The 16,886-nt window shown below is 46.8% G+C and overlaps 1 non-coding gene across 1 annotated transcript; it reads right to left on the bottom strand.

Annotated features, from left to right (window-relative positions):
- Positions 1 to 15,388: 15,388 nt before the first annotated feature.
- TRNAE-UUC (transfer RNA glutamic acid (anticodon UUC)) lies at positions 15,389 to 15,460 on the bottom strand. Its single transcript has one exon. It is a non-coding gene; the product is annotated as a tRNA-Glu (tRNA).
- Positions 15,461 to 16,886: the final 1,426 nt, after the last annotated feature.

Below are 16,886 nucleotides of genomic sequence, written 5' to 3'. Positions count from 1 at the left end.
TTTTGTTCTTTTCTTGGCAGAAACAACCAGGCAAATTTTGGCACAAAAGAAATGCTTGAATCAGATTATTCGATGCACTCTACTACACAATTGACATGTTGCGATTCAAGCAATAATTAAAAAGTAGAAGAAATAAAAACAATCAGTCAACATTTAGTGATGAAGAAATACTGGTAAGTACAGACGACTACTGCTAATATGCAGATTGTATGATTTCTCTAGAGCTCGTTTTTTTAATCTTTGTCCAAATAAGCTGGGTCAACCACTTAGGTATAAGGCAACTGTGGCTGGGTACTGTTCTATGTTGTATGTTGCCATATGTGTGTTATTTTTCTCTATTCTAGCTTCTATTCCTGCATTTTGTCAAATGTGAGTTGTCATGTTTAATGTGATGCGAGTGTTCTTTTTAGTCACTGAATCTTATGTGAGTGTTCTCTTTAAGTGAGCATTAAGTCTTGAGGCAGGGGGCATGGCCTGCTGGAATAGGCACATTGACAATTGTTAGACCTGATCTCTTTTTTTCTGATGTCAGTTTCTTCCTGAGGCAGTCGTGGCAGTTTAGCTGTAATGCTATAGTGAATAGTTTTTGTCTCTACTGCTGGCTATTTTGCAAGCACACTTTGTATGCTTCATGTATTTTAGAAACTGTGATATATGCCCATGTGGATCAGATTTGTGTACAGTGTGGAATTTTATTTGTGTGCTCCATTTTGGTGTTCTAACAATTATATTTCGCCTTTTAAATGTTTTAGAGCATAGTCCAATTTTTATAGCTGTAGCCTGCACCCTTTCTTTTATGTGGGCAGAATATTGTGCAGTCAACAGGTACAGTTAACAAGAATGCCCATTCTTGCTTGTGGCTAGTCATATAGAAATCAAGTAGGGGAGGAAAAGTGCAGCTTATGAACAGTTTTGTGGCTGTAGCCTGCACCGTTTCTTTTATGTGGGCAGAATATTGTGCCGTCAGCAGGTACAAAGTCAACAAGATTGCCCATTCTTGCTCGTGGCTAGTCATATAGAAATCAAGTAGGGGAGGAAAAGCGCAGCTTATGTCATGGTCTGAGCTAGCATAATGTGTTTTTTTTTGCCTGCATTCTTCAGGAGGGCAAAGTAGCTTTTCTTGTGTTAACTTACACCTCGACATGAGCTGTCCTTTCCTTGCATCCTTAACTTGTGTCCAAGTATAGGTGAGAGGTGTAATACTCAGGTGCTTCTTATTGCTACCGAATTCAGTATTGTGTATTATTTTGTGCAATTAATAATTCCATTTTTGTTTTTCTGTGATATGCATACTGTTATGCGTGCGGATGTTCCACATGGACAAAGCACATCCAGAATAGACCTGTTAGAGATTTATATGAATTTTGACAGCGTGGCAACCAAGTCCAAGGAACTTCTTTTGGAGGAGTTGGCATGAATTATTAGCAACAGTAGCCTGATCCAAGAAGGGGTCATAGAATGCAAATAGCCCTAAGAATTACTGCAGTTCGTACTTGTTAGTTCACGCTCGTGCCTTTGTCTTCAATAGGATGGACACCCTTAGAATCAATTTTGTATCCCAGAAAGTTCGCTTCTGGCACTGGAAAAAACATTTTTTTACTGTGGATGTGCAAGTTGACTCGGTAGCTTATGTCCTCGAGGTCAGCTTGAAATTGCAGTCTGCAGCAGGCTTCTTGAGAGTCGCTAGGCAGGTGCTTACTGTTTCGCCATTTAGTTGGTGTATCAGGTAGATAAGCCGAAATGATACGTGCCTGCGTGTAGCATCTTCAGCGCATGCTCGCCACTTGTCTGCCCTTTCCTGTACTGGGTATAAAACGAGCACGAATAAATGCTGGGGTGTCTTCGTTTGCTCCCGTAGTTTGACAGCGTCAATCTGTCTCTGTTCACGAGACGAGATTTCGTTTTGCGCGGCAGTCATTTCCGCAGCCTTGCAGACTTCTTCCGCTTTAGCTAAGGTCAACTTCTTATCCTGCAGCAACTTTTGCCTTACTTTGTCATCATTTGTACCAAAAACTATTTGGTCACGTATGAACGACTCTGCCATGGTGCCAAAGTTGCATGAACGAGACATCTTCCTGAGCTCTCTGACAAACTGTTGAACCGGCTCACCTTGAGCTTGGACGCGTTGCCTAAAGAGGTAGCGCTCGTGCACTTCATTCAGCTGTTCTGCGCAGTAGGTGTCGAACTTGGCTATGACAGTTGCGTAACTTTCCCGGCTCTCATCGTCCCCGAAGGCGAAGTTGTTGTAAATTTCCAGTGCGTCGTCACCTGCCACGGTTAGCAGTAAAGCAATCTTTGAGGCATCCGGTCGAGGCTTCTTGTCGGGCTCGCAGGCAACCAAGAAAAGTTCAAACTTTTGTTTGAAAAGCTTCCATTGCTTACTGATTTCGCCGGTGAAATGTAGCGGCTCTGGTGGCTTCACAAGTTCCACGCTGCTTTACCGTGCCCGAGCACTACGGGCGTGACTTCTGACACCATGTATCGTTTGTAGTGTCGACAGAGTAAAAGCCTGGACCAGTTCTCAGCAAACGAAGACACCCCAGCATTTATTCGTGCTCGTTTTATACCCAGTACAGGAAAGGGCACACAACTGGCGAGCATGCGCCGAAGATGCTACACGCAGGCACGTATCATTTCGGCTTATCTACCTGATACAGTATATCTACCTGATACAGTTGGTTCCGATGTTAAAAACGAGCTTGGCTGTTGGCTTCTGACGGTCGGGGGTCGTATTGCTGGAGTGCCACCATGATGTCATCGTAGTCAACGGCTCCTGAAGTGCTTGGCTACTCAAAGCTGCATACTGTCTTAGGTCTGCTCCCCGCACTGTTTCCGGGTTGGTTCTTTTCAAACCTGGAACTGTGATCTCGTTAGCTCTAGCGAAAATTTAAGACATCTGAACCATGATTTCCAGTATGAGCTGTTAAATTCTGGTACAGTGAAACCTCGTTAAACCGTAGTTGGCCGGAGCTCGGAAAAAGTATGTACTAAACGGTAGTACTGCTTAACCGAAATAGCATGAGATCGCCCGCTTATCTGTCAAAAACGTAACTCGGAGAGAGTGCGATGAAAGTGAAAAACATGCAGTATTTATTTACTTCGCATGACAAACATGTTATTTTCGTTTGATGCCGTGGTGGCCTAGCAGCGACGACAGCAGCCTCAAACTTGCTGAAGCTGTGAGCCAGCTTTTCAGCCAGCCCTCCCTTGGCAAACACTCGCATGGCAGATTCCTCGTTGGCATTGCATATTCTCCGTGCACAGGCGCGGTAGCGCTACAGAAGCTGCGGGGCACCTTTTCATTGCGGGGTGCCGTTCTCGTCATGACGATTGCATTCAGGAGGCTGACGTAACGCGCAGTTTCTGCCACTGTCGGGCCTGTATCGTTCGTGCTGTTGCTTTCTGTGTCATCCTCATCACTGTCACTAGTCGACACTTCGGCAACAACAGGGACAACGATGGCGAAAAGTCCAACCGCGTAGCCGACATCTCTTCGCGGTCGCAGCAGAGCTGCCGAGCAACTTCGCATTCCAAATGCCGCACACCGTAGTCAACAGTAGATCCCTGTCACATGCCAGCGCCTACTTCGTGTCACGTTCGATAGCACGAACGATGGATGTCTAATCTTTCTTCTGTGCTGAGCACCCAGCGTCTTTTTTATCCAAACTTTGGCACAACGCTCTGTGGCACAGCGCCGAAATGATGTTGATGAGGCTTCACGCACAAACGCACAGGGCGCTAGGAAGTCGCTCTGATCTCTGAGGCTTGTTCTGCCGGGCCGCCAGATGGGGACGACGCCCCACTGTGTTTCCGCGACAAAAAGTGGAAACACTATGTGTTAACCGATACGTACGCATAAGCTGGTATGGTTGAATGAATGAATGTTTGATGTTTTATGGCGCAAGGGCCAAGTATGGCCAAAGAGCGCCATGTCCGTATTAATGAGTTTGCAGTGAAATCATGAGTTCGATGAAGTTGGTGTGACGTGGCTGTAGAGGGGCCTTAAAAATGGTCGCGCTAAAGTGCGCAAAATCTGTATAATAAGATTATGCGATGACTTATGACGTGTACTATGAACATTAGATGCATTTAAATAGAATGATACGATGCGTAAAAATATATAAAGTTATAAGATATGCCAGAGCACTACTGCCTCCTTAGAGCCCTTGGAGAACAAGGGCCTGGAGGCATGTGCTATCCAAAACTGTTATCGCAGTGGCATCCTCTGGAGCGAGGATGCTCTACGAATTTAAAGGGCATATAACGTGTAGTACGACATCATTTAAATAGTTGAGGACTGCCTTGGTGTCAAAAAGCGGTTCCTTACCAAAAAACATAGCAGGCTGTAGAGGGATGTAATAATGGCAAGCAAGCGGAAAATGTTTCTTTCTCTCCGTTTCGGCTTTCCGACACTCCAGGAGCACGTGGAGGACGGTAAGCCTCTCACCGCATCTACCACAGGTTGGAGGTTCACTTCCAGTAAGCAAATAATTATGGGTGCCAAATGTGTGTCCTATTCTGAGGCGACAGAATAGGACATCTGTTCGCCGAGATCTTGTTGGGGAGGGCCAAAAACCTAACTGTGGCTTTATAACGTGCAATTTATTGTTTATTTCTGTGTCCCACATGTGTTGCCAGTGGTTTCGCAATTTCTTTCGTATGTAATGATTCAAATCTGTGAGAGGCACCAAAGCAGTATTGTTAACAGCAGGGGGTGCAATCGACGTAGCCATCTGGTCTGCCAGAACGTTACCTTCGATTCCCCTGTGGCCAGGTACCCAGCATATGATGATATGCTGGTTAGATAGATACGCTTTACACAAGTCGGAATAGACCTCAGTAAGTACAGGATTTTTATGTTTGTAGGGTGACATTAAGGCCTTCACCACACTTAGGGAGTCTGTATATATTACGGCTTTTTGGAGTGTTGATTTCCGTATATGCTTTACAGCCGACCATATAGCATAGGCCTCAGCTGTAAAGATATTTGTTTCTGGATGTAGTACATCGGATTCCGAAAAAGATGGACCGACCGCTGCATAGGACACTCCGGCATGTGACTTGGAAGCGTCTGTGTAAAACTCCGTGCATGAATGCCTGTACTGAAGTTCTAGGAAATGCATCCGTATTTCGAGTTCTGGTGCATGTTTTGTAACTCTTGCAAAAGACATATCACATTCTATCACTTGCCAGCAACAAGGCGGTAGCTTCTTCGCTGGAGGCATCAAGCGGTATTCGAAGATTGGAACATCCATTTCCACGCTAAGCTCCCCCAAACGGAGTGAGAAAGGCTGCCTCACAGAGGGTCGATTACGGAAAAGTGCAGTACATGTAGAATCGTTATTAGTTTCATAACACGGATGTTCAGGATTAGAGTGCACTTTAAGGAAATATATGAAGTTGGTGTATGATCTCTGTAGGTGGAGAGACCATTCATTTGATTCTACATATAGACTTTGAATGGGGCTAGTTCTGAATGCGCCTGTGGCCAGACGGATACCCAGGTGGTGGATGGGATCCAGCATCTTTAGTGCACTCGGGGCGGCAGAGTTGTACACTACGGCGCCATAGTCTAACCGTGATTGAATGAGCCTCTTATAAATATTCATCATACATTTCCTGTCGCTGCCCCATGTTGTGTGTGATAGCATCTTTAGTAAGTTCATAGTTTTTAGACATTTAGTTTTGTGATATTTTATGTGCGAGACGAAAGTAAGCTTAGAGTCAAGTATTACATCCAGAAATTTTTGTTCTTTGTTGACAGGTATTTGTTGTCCACCCAGTTCCATGCACGGGTCTGGAACCAGGCCTCTGTTTCTTGTAAAGAGAACACATGAACTTTTGTGGGGGTTGACATTAAATCCATGTTCGTCTGCCCACTTAGATATCTTGTTCAAACTCTGCTGTACTTGTCTTTCGCACACTGCAAGGTTACATGATTTAAAACCTATTTGTATGTCATCTACGTACACGGAATAAAATATAGCTGGTGGTAATGAAGCGCGGAGTGTGTTCATTTTAACTATAAAGAGCGTGCAGCTGAGCACACCTCCCTGGGGCACACCAGTCTCCCGTATAAATGGACGTGATAATACATTCCCGACTTTCACGCGGAAGGTACGGTTGGACAGGTAACTTTCTATAAGTTTTAGCATATCGCCACGGATGCCCATTCTCGACAAGTCTCGCAACATTCCGTACCGTCACGTTGTGTCGTACGCTTTCTCCATGTCGAGAAATATCGATAGGAAAAACTGTTTGTGAACGAAAGCGTCGCGAATATATCCTTCAATACGTACAAGATGATCGGTTGTGGACCGCCCTTCTCTAAAGCCACACTGATAGGAATCTAGCATTTTGCTAAGTTCAAGGAAGTGAATTAGTCGCCGGTTAATCATTTTTTCAAATATCTTACAAAGGCAGCTTCTGAGGGCTATCGGGCGGTAACTTGCCACTGAGCAAGGGTCTTTGCCTTGTTTCACAACAGGGACAACAATGGCTTGTTTCCATGCTCTTGGAAGGTACCCCGCAGCCGAAATAGTGTTAAAAAGTGCGAGTATTGTAATTTGCGTGTCATTGTGTAGGTTTTTGATCATTTCATACATTATTCTGTCCGATCCTGGTGCAGAGCTCTTGCATGCGCTCAAGGCAGCTCTCAACTCTGCAATACAAAAAGGACGGTGGTATGGTTCATTCTGACGACATTTTGTGATTAAAGGCTTAGATTCATCTATTTGTTTGTGTCTGAGAAAGGATTGTGAATAATTTTTTGAACTTGACACGTTTTCAAAATACTCCCCAAGTGAGTCTGCCTTGTCTTGCATTGTATCGCCCTGTGTGTTTACCAGGGAGAGTGAATGTGTTTGCCGCCCTCTAATCCTATATACTCTGTTCCAGGCTTTGGCCTCATCCCTAAACGAGTTAATACTCGATAAAAACTTGTGCCAACTTTCTCTTCTGGCCTGTCGGCGGGTTCGCCTGCCTTGTGACTTTATTTTTTTGAGGTTGACTAGATTCTCAGCAGTAGGAGAAGCGCGTAGCAATCCCCACGCTTTGTTTTGTTTCTTACGGGCGGCCCTACATTCGTCGTTCCACCACGGGACGCGCCGTTTGCGTGCGAAACCACTTACTTCAGATATGCATTTAGACGCGGCATCTATAATGAAGGCTGTAAAATACTGAACGGCAGCATCAATTTCTAAAGAGGACATGTCATTCCATGAGATCCTGGTGAGAGTTCGGAATTTCTCCCAGTCGGCTGTATCGATTTTCCACCTGGGAGCCTGGGGTAGACATTCGTGTTCTTTATATATGTTCTTAGTAGTATAGGGAAGTGGTCGCTCCCGTAAGGATTGTCGTTTACTTCCCATTCAAGTTCAGACAGTAGTGACGGGGAGACTAGGCTAAGATCTATTGAAGAAAATGTTCTGTTTGCAACAGAATAGTATGTCGCTTCCTTCTTATTCAGAAGACAAGCACCAGAAGATAAAAGGAACTGTTCAGCGAGACGACCTCGCGCGTCTGTACAAGGGTCGCCCCACAGGGAGCTCTGCGCATTGAAATCGCCGAGAACAACATAAGGTTCTGGCAATTGATCTATATAGGATTGAAATTCTTGTTTCGTTAATTTGTAATGTGGGGCTATGTAAAGAGAGCTAATGGTGATGAGTTTGTTTAGGAGAACAGCTCGAACCGCCACTGCTTCGAGAGGCGTTTGTAGCTGTAAAAGTTGACACGCAATGCTCTTATGGATAACAATGGCGACACCGCCCGATGTTGCGACAGCATCATCGCGATCTTTACGAAAAGTTATGTACTGTCGGAGAAAGCTTGTGTGTTTGGATTTTAAGTGTGTTTCCTGTAAACACAGCACTTTTGGATTGTGTTGGTGGATCAGTTCTTGTACATCATCAAGGTTTCTAAGGAGACCTCTGACGTTCCAATGTATGATTTGTGTATCCATATTTAATGTAAATTAGTGCTGTGTGTACGGAAACGGAAATATGCCTTAGATTACAGAGCCCTTTCGAGGCCCTGTAATAGGTGTTTTGTTCTTTCTGAAGCGTTCGAGCGATTCTCGACGCTCCTTAGGCGTTTGGTGCGCCTTGGGGACAGGTGTAGTGTCCATTGCCTCGTGTGAGACGCCGGACAAGCACTCTTGCGAGCGAGAGGTTTTCAGAGGGAGTCCCGCCTTGGAGGGCAAGACCCCAGCGCCCACCAGCCCGGAGGTCGATGGGGCTCCCTGAGGGATTTGGCTGCGCTGGCCGTTGCCAGCGCTGGAAGGGGCCTCGGAGGTTGGGGCAGCCTCGGCTGCACCCACCTTCGGGGTGGATGGTCCCTTCTCCTCGGTTGACGGGGCAGCGCTAGCTGCAACCGTCGCGGGTGCAGATGGCGTAACTGCCGACTCACCTCCTGTGGGTCGGACAGTCGCCGGAGGCCGTTGTGACGCTGCCCCCTTACGCGCCACATCAGCAAAGCTGCTCTTAGACAGGTATGACACCCGCCTACGTGCCTCCTTGAAAGATATGTTTTCTTTTACTTTTATTGTCACAATCTCTTTTTCTCTTTTCCAGGACGGGCAGGCGCGCGAGTATGCGGCGTGCTCACCATCACAGTTGACACAATGTGGAGTCTTCTGGCATGTTTCGGAGGAATGTTCAGTGTCACTACACTTGGCACATGTCAGCCGGCCTCGACAGCTCTATGAACTGTGGCCGAACCTTTGGCACTTAAAGCATCTGAGAGGATTGGGCACGTATGGCCTAACACGAAGTTTGATATAACCGGCCTCGATGGACTCAGGGAGGACACTTGAACCGAAAGTGAGTATCAGGTGTTTCGTATTGATCTCTTTACCGTCTCGCCTGATTTTAATTCGCTTAACATTTATGACATTCTGTTCACTGAAGCCCTCCAAGAGTTCAGCTTCAGTGAGCTCTAGCATGTCATCGTCCGAGACAACGCCGCGGGTGGTGTTCATGGTACGGTGCGGAGTTACTGTTATTTGGGTCTCCCCAAATGAGACAAGTTTCGGCAGTTTCTCGTACTGCTTCTTATCGTGGAGCTCCAAGAGAAGATCACCACTCGTCATTCTCGACGCCTTATATCCTGTTCCAAAAACTTCAGTTAAAGACTTCGAAACAAGGAACGGTGAAATGTTACGCACTAGTTTGTCTGGGTTTTCTGAGTGGATCACATGATATCTGGGAAAGTTCTGGACTTGTCGTCCGAAAAACTGAAAGAGATCTTCGGTGCGCCCTTGTTTGTGAGGGCGATCAGGGAGTTTAGGAAAAGCGTTTTCCATGAGTACAGTAGTGTTTTCGGCCGCGATGCCGACCACCCACCATGGAGCCCAACAGGGGGACGTGACAGGAGTTCCTGCTAGAGAAACCCTGCCAACGCCAGCCGTACATCGCTGCTACAACCAAATACAGCATAACCAAGGCTGGCTAGCTACACAAGGTTAACCCTTGCCGCCGGGAGACTAGGAAGTTAGCAGAAGTGAAGAGAATACAGGAAAGATGAAAAAGGCGAGAGAAAGGCGAAGATTGGAGAGGAGGACAGGAAAAGGCGACTGCCGATTTCCTCCGGGTGGGTCAGTCCGGGGGTGCCGTCTATGTGAAGCCGAGGCCGAAGAGGTGTGTTGCCTCCGCCGGGGGGCCTTAAAGGTCCAAACACCCAGCATCGGCTCAACCCCCAGGATCCCCTTTTCCCCAGACACGGCTAAGCCGCGCACGGCTACACGCGGGAGGGTCCAACCCTCGTGTGCTCGGGTACGTGGTGTCGCAACACACCAAACGCCTGCTGACGCAGACGCCCCTGCGGGGGCTGGTATGGTTTATGCTGATACAAAATACGTTATGTTCAATGGCTGCTGAGTCGGGGATTTCACTTTACTACATTTAAAACTGCTGCTTAAGCAGGTACGGTTTTACAAGGTTTTACTGTACCTGGCTTGCTAGCCAGTGTGTAGCCATGGTTTGTCAAAAGCATTGCCTAGCATGGTCGCATGCGTGACTCGTACTAGTCCAAATGGTATAGACAGCCAAGAACAGTTAAAGCTTCTTCATCGTGTTGAGCACCATCGGAGGCAGAAGTGCAACTGAGTGCCGATCGAAAACAGTTCTTATGCCCCTCGGGAAATAGGGTAGGTGACCCACTCTGGAGCACTTGTCGGTCGCATCGGAGATGAGACGGGCCCAATCGTAACAAGACAACACATACGTAGCTCAAACTTCTGTGTTATATGCAGAATGGTGCTTAATTTCAGTAATTTTTTTCTTGCTTTTATACATATTTTGCATTTTTCCTTTTGAATGCGTTAGTGAAATATTTAATAAGTGTAGTTTGCAAATGTCAGCGATCCTGACACAATGTAAAAGACGTTCTTGAATATTTCTTGTTACAGAAGTTTATTTTAATCAGACTTTTGCTATATGCACATTCAGATTAAAATATGTGTTTGTGGAACGTGCTTTACCTCTTCCTCTTTTGCCTCTTATGGAACGTATTTCGTCCTCTTATTTTTTGCTGTCAATCTTTTAAAGAGAACTTGTTGCTCAGCTAGTTGGTTCGTGGCTTAAAGACCAAGGTTGTGGCACTAAGCAGACGAGGACAAAGTGAGACAAATGGGCATATACAGTTACCAACTTCCAACGGCTTATTCACCAGAAACCATGCAACTCTAACGTGAAATTTAAGTGAAAAGTAATCACAGTAATGACAAACTTAAATGTGATAGGAGCTAACATCAGTCATAATAGTGATCTGAACTGAATTATGGCAAGTAGACAGGAACATGCGTGCATTAAAGGTGCAAGTGGATTAGCAAACCAAATGTGGCAGCTGTGCATTTTGATCATTGCGGTGATTACAGGCTGTCCTTTATGTATGAAATTTGTTTGTCACTTAATGCTAGTGACAGCATTCTATAATGTACTTATTTCCTGATCTTTTCATTTAAAATGCCTCGATTATTTCCCCTTCAGTGCAGTTTTTTGTTTTCCTTAGAAATATTTGGTCCAGGAGTTGCGCACAACCACAATGCTTGCTGTGGTTTGTCAAGTGCCCACCCATGTTGCTATTGACCGCCAACTGACGCACTCGATCGTTGAAGCATTGTCCCGTTTGTACAATATACACCCTGCAGGAGCTTAGGGTAATACTGTGAACCACATCGCTAACATGCAGCACCGATTGTGTTAGTGATGCAGTTTGCAATATTCCCATGCTGCGGCGGAGTGTGTATTGGACAAATCGGACGATGCTTAAACGATCGAGAGAGCACCGGTTGGCGGTCAACAGCAACATAGACGGGCACTTGGCAGACCACTACAAGCTAGGTGATTAGGTGCCATTCCTGTACCAAACAACCTTTCTGAGGAAAGGAAAAAACTGCACTGAAAGAGACAGTCGAGGCATTCTTAATAAAAAGAATGAAATAAGTGTGCTATCACGCCGTCACGAGCATTAAGTGACAAAGAAATTTCGTTTACAAAAGATGGCCTGTAATTGCGAAGAAGACACGTGTGTGGCTGCCCTATTTGGGCTGCTACTCCGCTTGCACCTGCAATGCATGTGTGTTTATGTGTACCTGCCGTGACATTTAAGTTCCAATCACTGGCTTATGAGCGCTGTTAGCTTCCACCACACTTGTTCATCACTGGTGTGATTACTTTGCACTCAGGTTTCATCTATAAAATTGCACGGTTTTTGGTTAATAAACAGCTGGCGCCTGCATATGCTGTTTGCGTCTCAGTTCATCTTCGTTTGCTTAGCACCATAACTTTTGCCCTGAAGTCAGTTCTTTAGCCGACTGTTGACTGCATTTTTTGTAATGTGTGTGTGAAATACTGAACATTGTTTTATTTTTCCTATAGTGGTATGTGTTTCTGTGATAGAAAAGATGTTTTTGGTCTTACTGCCCTTTCCAGCAGAAAGCAGCCTCCTGGTTTCGAAGTCCCTTCGTGGAAATAAATATACTACCAGTGGCCAATGCAAATTGTCTTATCAGTGGTTAATAAACAGCTATTACCAGTGGCTCCTCCAGATTATCCATGAAGCACGAAGTGTAATTAAAAACGCTCCCAACACACTACTCACGAATTCCGGCCAGGCGGAGTAAAAAAACGAGAAAATATTCCCAATATACCCCGAAAATATTCCGCCCAGCCGGAGTAAAAAGGCGTAATGATACTCCCAATGCACCACGGAAGAACTCCGCTCAGCCGGAGTAAAAGCGCAAAAAAATACTCCCAATGCACCACGGAAGAACTCCGGCCAGCCGGAGTAAAAAAAAGCGAAAAAAATACTCCCAGTGCTCCACGCTAGAACTCCGTCCAGTCGGAGTAAAAAACACGAGCAAATACTCCGAATTCACTACGGAAGAACTGCGCCCGCTCGGAGTAAAAATTCTACTCCGATCACACGGAGTATAATAAATTCCCAACCGGGGGGTCCCTAGAGGACAAGCTGTTTAATCCCACCTGGGAGTGATTTTCGTTTACAGTGTGCCAAGCGGAACAGAGACCGTCTGGACTTGGTGACTTGCCAGGGTTCATGTCTTCGATGGCCTTCATCACTTCATGTTCTGTTGTTGGTCGTTCTAACGTTTCTTTAACTTCGCTCGACAGCTGAGGCATTCGCTGCAAAAATAGATGCTTGAAATCATGCATGTTGACATGCCTGAATGCAACAAGTTTTTGGTATTGTTCAAAGAACGCACGCCCTATGTAATTGTTATCGGTTAATACCACCCCTTCATATTCAATGGCCTCAATCTCCTTACGTCTGGAAAGTTTTTTTTTCTAGTCCCAGTGCTCTATTCGTTGGCGTTTCCCCGCATTTTAGTCTTTCTGCTCTAGAGCGCACGAGTGCGCCTCGATAGCGCTCTTCGTCGAACACTTCGAGCTTTTTCTTAACAGCGCGCATATCGTCTTGATAAGCGCCCGTTTGCATGCATTCCGGCGTCGCGAATTTTTCCAGCAATGTTTTTAAATCCTGTTCTCTGGCCTTCTCTTTATATCGCAGTACGCTACTTCTTTAAATTGCCTTCATCTTTATTGTTTGCTTCTGCAACTCCCATTCCTCGCCAAACTTCACAAAACTGTCTTTTCCAAAAGAATTCATAGCAGTCGCTACGTTTTAGGTAAAACTTTCATCCGTAGCAGCTCAGCATTCATTTTCCACAGTTCCCAGACGAATTTCTTATGTCCTTTATTTTTTTACGGCCCACCCTGCATTTTACCAGGCTGTGGTCAGAAAAGGATACATAGCACTGGCATTTTTCTACTAAATCGAATGAAAGATAGATACGGTCTAATCGTGCGCGACTTGTGCCCTGAAAGTGAGTATACATCACGTCTCGGTCAGCCCAAAACACTATGCGACATCTTCTAATTCGAATTCTTGTATAATCTGCGCCAGGATATCGCTGCTTTTGTCATAAACTACGCCTCACGTAGACCTATCCTCGGCGTTCAATACGCGGTTGAAATCCTGTACACAGACTATCATGGAAATGATGCTTTAAACTCGAAAAGAAATTTGCCCTCTCTTGCACAGTATTAGGCGCATAAATGCAAATCACGCGCCATTGGACATTGCAATAGCTCAAGTCACAAACGACAAGTCGACAAGAAGTGCACGAGAAGAAACCCTCTATGACAAGAAGAGGAAGCTTCCTCACGCACAGCACAGACACTACCGAAGACCCTGAGGCGTGGCTTACCACCGTATAGTAGTTATTCGTGAAACTTTGCACCATGCTCAAGGTCTCCTCGTCACCGTATACCTTGGTTTCTTGCACGCCTAAAACGTCGAGGTCGTGGTCCACTAGTAGTATGTAAACCTGACTCAGTTTCCTTTTGGCGACCACACCTCGAACGTTTAGCGTGCCGAGGCGAATTGATGAGTTGGTAGCCATTACTGATGTACACCAGAGGGGAGAAGGCCCGGAGCATGGTGCTCACATTAACGACTGGCTGACCGCTAGACACCTCCCTGGCCATCCGGTGGCCGTCGCACGGGTTCCTCGTTGGTCGGCTTCACGGTGGGGCTACAGTCAGCCTCCAGGTTCGGCCTAAGCTTGAGAGTGGAGCGCCTTCAGGAATGGGCCTTACCGTGCGGTGGCTCGGAGTCACTGTCGGCCTTTCCGTCGACTTTCTCCTCCTGTTGCAGGGATCTCTTGACCGGTGCCGAGACGCCTTCGACGCGGGTGCTATTAGGGTTAGCGTTGAAGTCTTCCTCTGCTTGCTTAGCATCTGTAGCTGGCTGGTGGCTCTCATTTTCTTACGGGGCCGTCCTCGCGCTCTCGAGTGTAGCTGCTGGCTCCTTGGGGGGAGCGACGTTGTTCCGTCCTCCTTTGGTCGTCATGGTCGTCCCGCTAGTTTCTGCCTCCAGGTTGCCGTTTCCAGCTCCCTTGGCCGCTTCCTCCGCCTCATTCACGTCCATCACCTGGTCTAATGTCGACGACTCGCTCTGCGCCGAACTCGCGGCTACTTCGTATGACCGCACACAGTCTGCATCATTGTGTCCAAAAAGCCTGCACCGGGAACAACGTGGAACCTTACATTCTCGACGAACATGGCCTGAGCCCCGGCAGCGCAGGCACTGAATTGGACGACCTGCGCCTACCACCAGCGCCGGCTCGCCGGCGAAACGGATCTGGTGGGGCAGGTCATCAACCTTCATCCCAGTTTTCAGCGGCAGCAGCACTGCTCGGGTTGTTGAGCCCTTGTCGGAAACCCCATCCACTCGCCGGCGCTCGCGGATCACTTCGGTCACTTTGCCAAACGAGGCCAGCGCGGTCTTTACGTCTTCGTCATCCGCCCCATGCAGAAGCCAGTGGATACGAAGCTTCACCTGTTGTTCCTTGGTGACGATGACCAGGCAGCGACGCCCCTTCACCTACAGCTCATTTAGTGCCGCCAGCTTTTGTGCAGCATCGGGTGTCTTCATCGTTACCAACCATACACGACTAATCTGGTACGCTCCAAGCGCGACGACGCCAGATACCATACCAACAGCTTGAAGCGCGTCCCGGAAATCTTCTACACGGAATGGGCGAACATGAGCGTCGCCGTGCAAAAAAACTTGTTAAAACGACGTGCCCTATAGGTAGCCGCGGCATTATAATCTGGTAATCCTTATCATCCTCCGTCGAAAGCCTGTTGCCGCGGCTAACTGCCGCATATGCCGCTCCATTGGATCCCATGATCCTACGATCCGTTCAGCTCGGGAGCCGGAAGCAGAATGCCACTAGACCACACCGGATTCGAGGCATGGTCAAGCAGCGCGGCTGGCGCTCACTAATCACTGTGGGTGAACTGGGGGAAGCAAAAGAAAAAAAAGTTCAGAGTGCTAATCCTTACACCATGAGACCGCACACTTGCGACGCCGGGAATCGAACCCGAACCTCCTAGGTGAAAGCCAGGTATCCTAACCACTAGACCACGCCGGATTTTTCTTCTTTGTTCCATGTTTGAAGTACAAACCAAGTACACGTTTAAATGCTCGCATATGTTAACCACACTTTGGCTCACACTGAATATTAAAATCACTTCAGCTTGATCAAATGATTGAGTATAGACATCCCCTTAGGAGGCTCACTCTGGCCAGGATATATTTCCCGTATATACGCCACACTCTCGATGAAGTTCATTGTCGCCAGACGGGTATCGACAGTATCCCGGGGTAAGCACCAGTTCTACTCCAGGTGGGATGTATCCTCATTCCAGGGGCCCTATGGCTTGCGCTGCCTCGTTGGCCCTGGCAACGAGGCATCGTTATTGCTCCAGGCCCTCGGAGACGAAGTTAGCCTCCCACGTTTCGATGAGAAATAATTTTTAATTGGTTCCTTCTCTTTCAAAAATATGATAAGATTGGTCATGTGTGTATATTTAAATAGAAGGAGTTTCAAAACACCAGAAGAAGATCTATATAAAGCGGAATATGTAGACAGAAATTCAAGACCCAGGATGAGGTCACGGTGCTCTGGGACATAAAATAAAACAGAAGTATGATGTCTGGCGACACTCACGCGAGCCGGACTCATGCCGATAACGGCTGGTGTTCCACCGTCGGTGACTTGGACCACAGGCGAAGAGGCAGGAGTGAGGACTTTCTTGAAACGATTCAGAAGCTGAGCATTCATTACACATACGTGCGCGCCAGTGTCAATCACAGCCGCAGGTACACCATCTACGTTCGCTTTAATGAGGTTCCGTTGTGTGGCCAAGGTCAGGATATTTCGTCGGGTCGGTTTGGCAGAAATATTGTGTATGTGCATGGTGTTTACAGTGGAAATATAAAACAATGTTGAAGTGAGAAAATACGTAAGAGGCAGCCACCGTTAGCGCTTCTAATGCGCTTGTCCTCCTATTGGTAGGATTCGCAGAAATGAAGCGAAAGCATAGATTAAAAGCCTGCACCAGCAATGATGCAGTGAGCTACTATCCACAATAAAATTTTAATTGAAAAGGTGGAGGCAACAGAAAAGAAACGTCAAGTGATGTGGGTGGCGAAACTGTGGCAATGATGTTTTAGGTGTGTGGGTGGGGGAGGGGGTATGATTCGGCATCGCCGTTAAGGGGGGGGGGGGAAGGGGCTCGGAACCCCCCTCCCTGTTGTCGGCGCCTATGAACCGTCTCGGTAAATGGTTTCTGACGGCAGTGCCGACTGACCAGGTGGAACACAACACTGTAATAATAGAGAGAGATTGAGACTGAAATCGACAGAATGATGGGAGTGACGTTCATCGCCAAGCAGTTTTGCTTCGTTTTCTTCCTAGCGTCTACTTTTCTTTAACATTGTCCGGAGAATAGCCCCGCTAAACGAAGGTTTTAGGTTTCGAAGAATAAACGTAGATTTGTGCCTATAAACTGATA

Source organism: Dermacentor variabilis, chromosome 11, assembly GCF_050947875.1.
Source record: "Dermacentor variabilis isolate Ectoservices chromosome 11, ASM5094787v1, whole genome shotgun sequence".
In the NCBI taxonomy this organism is placed as follows: Eukaryota; Metazoa; Arthropoda; class Arachnida; order Ixodida; family Ixodidae; genus Dermacentor; species Dermacentor variabilis.
This window is presented reverse-complemented; position numbering and strand designations above follow the sequence as displayed.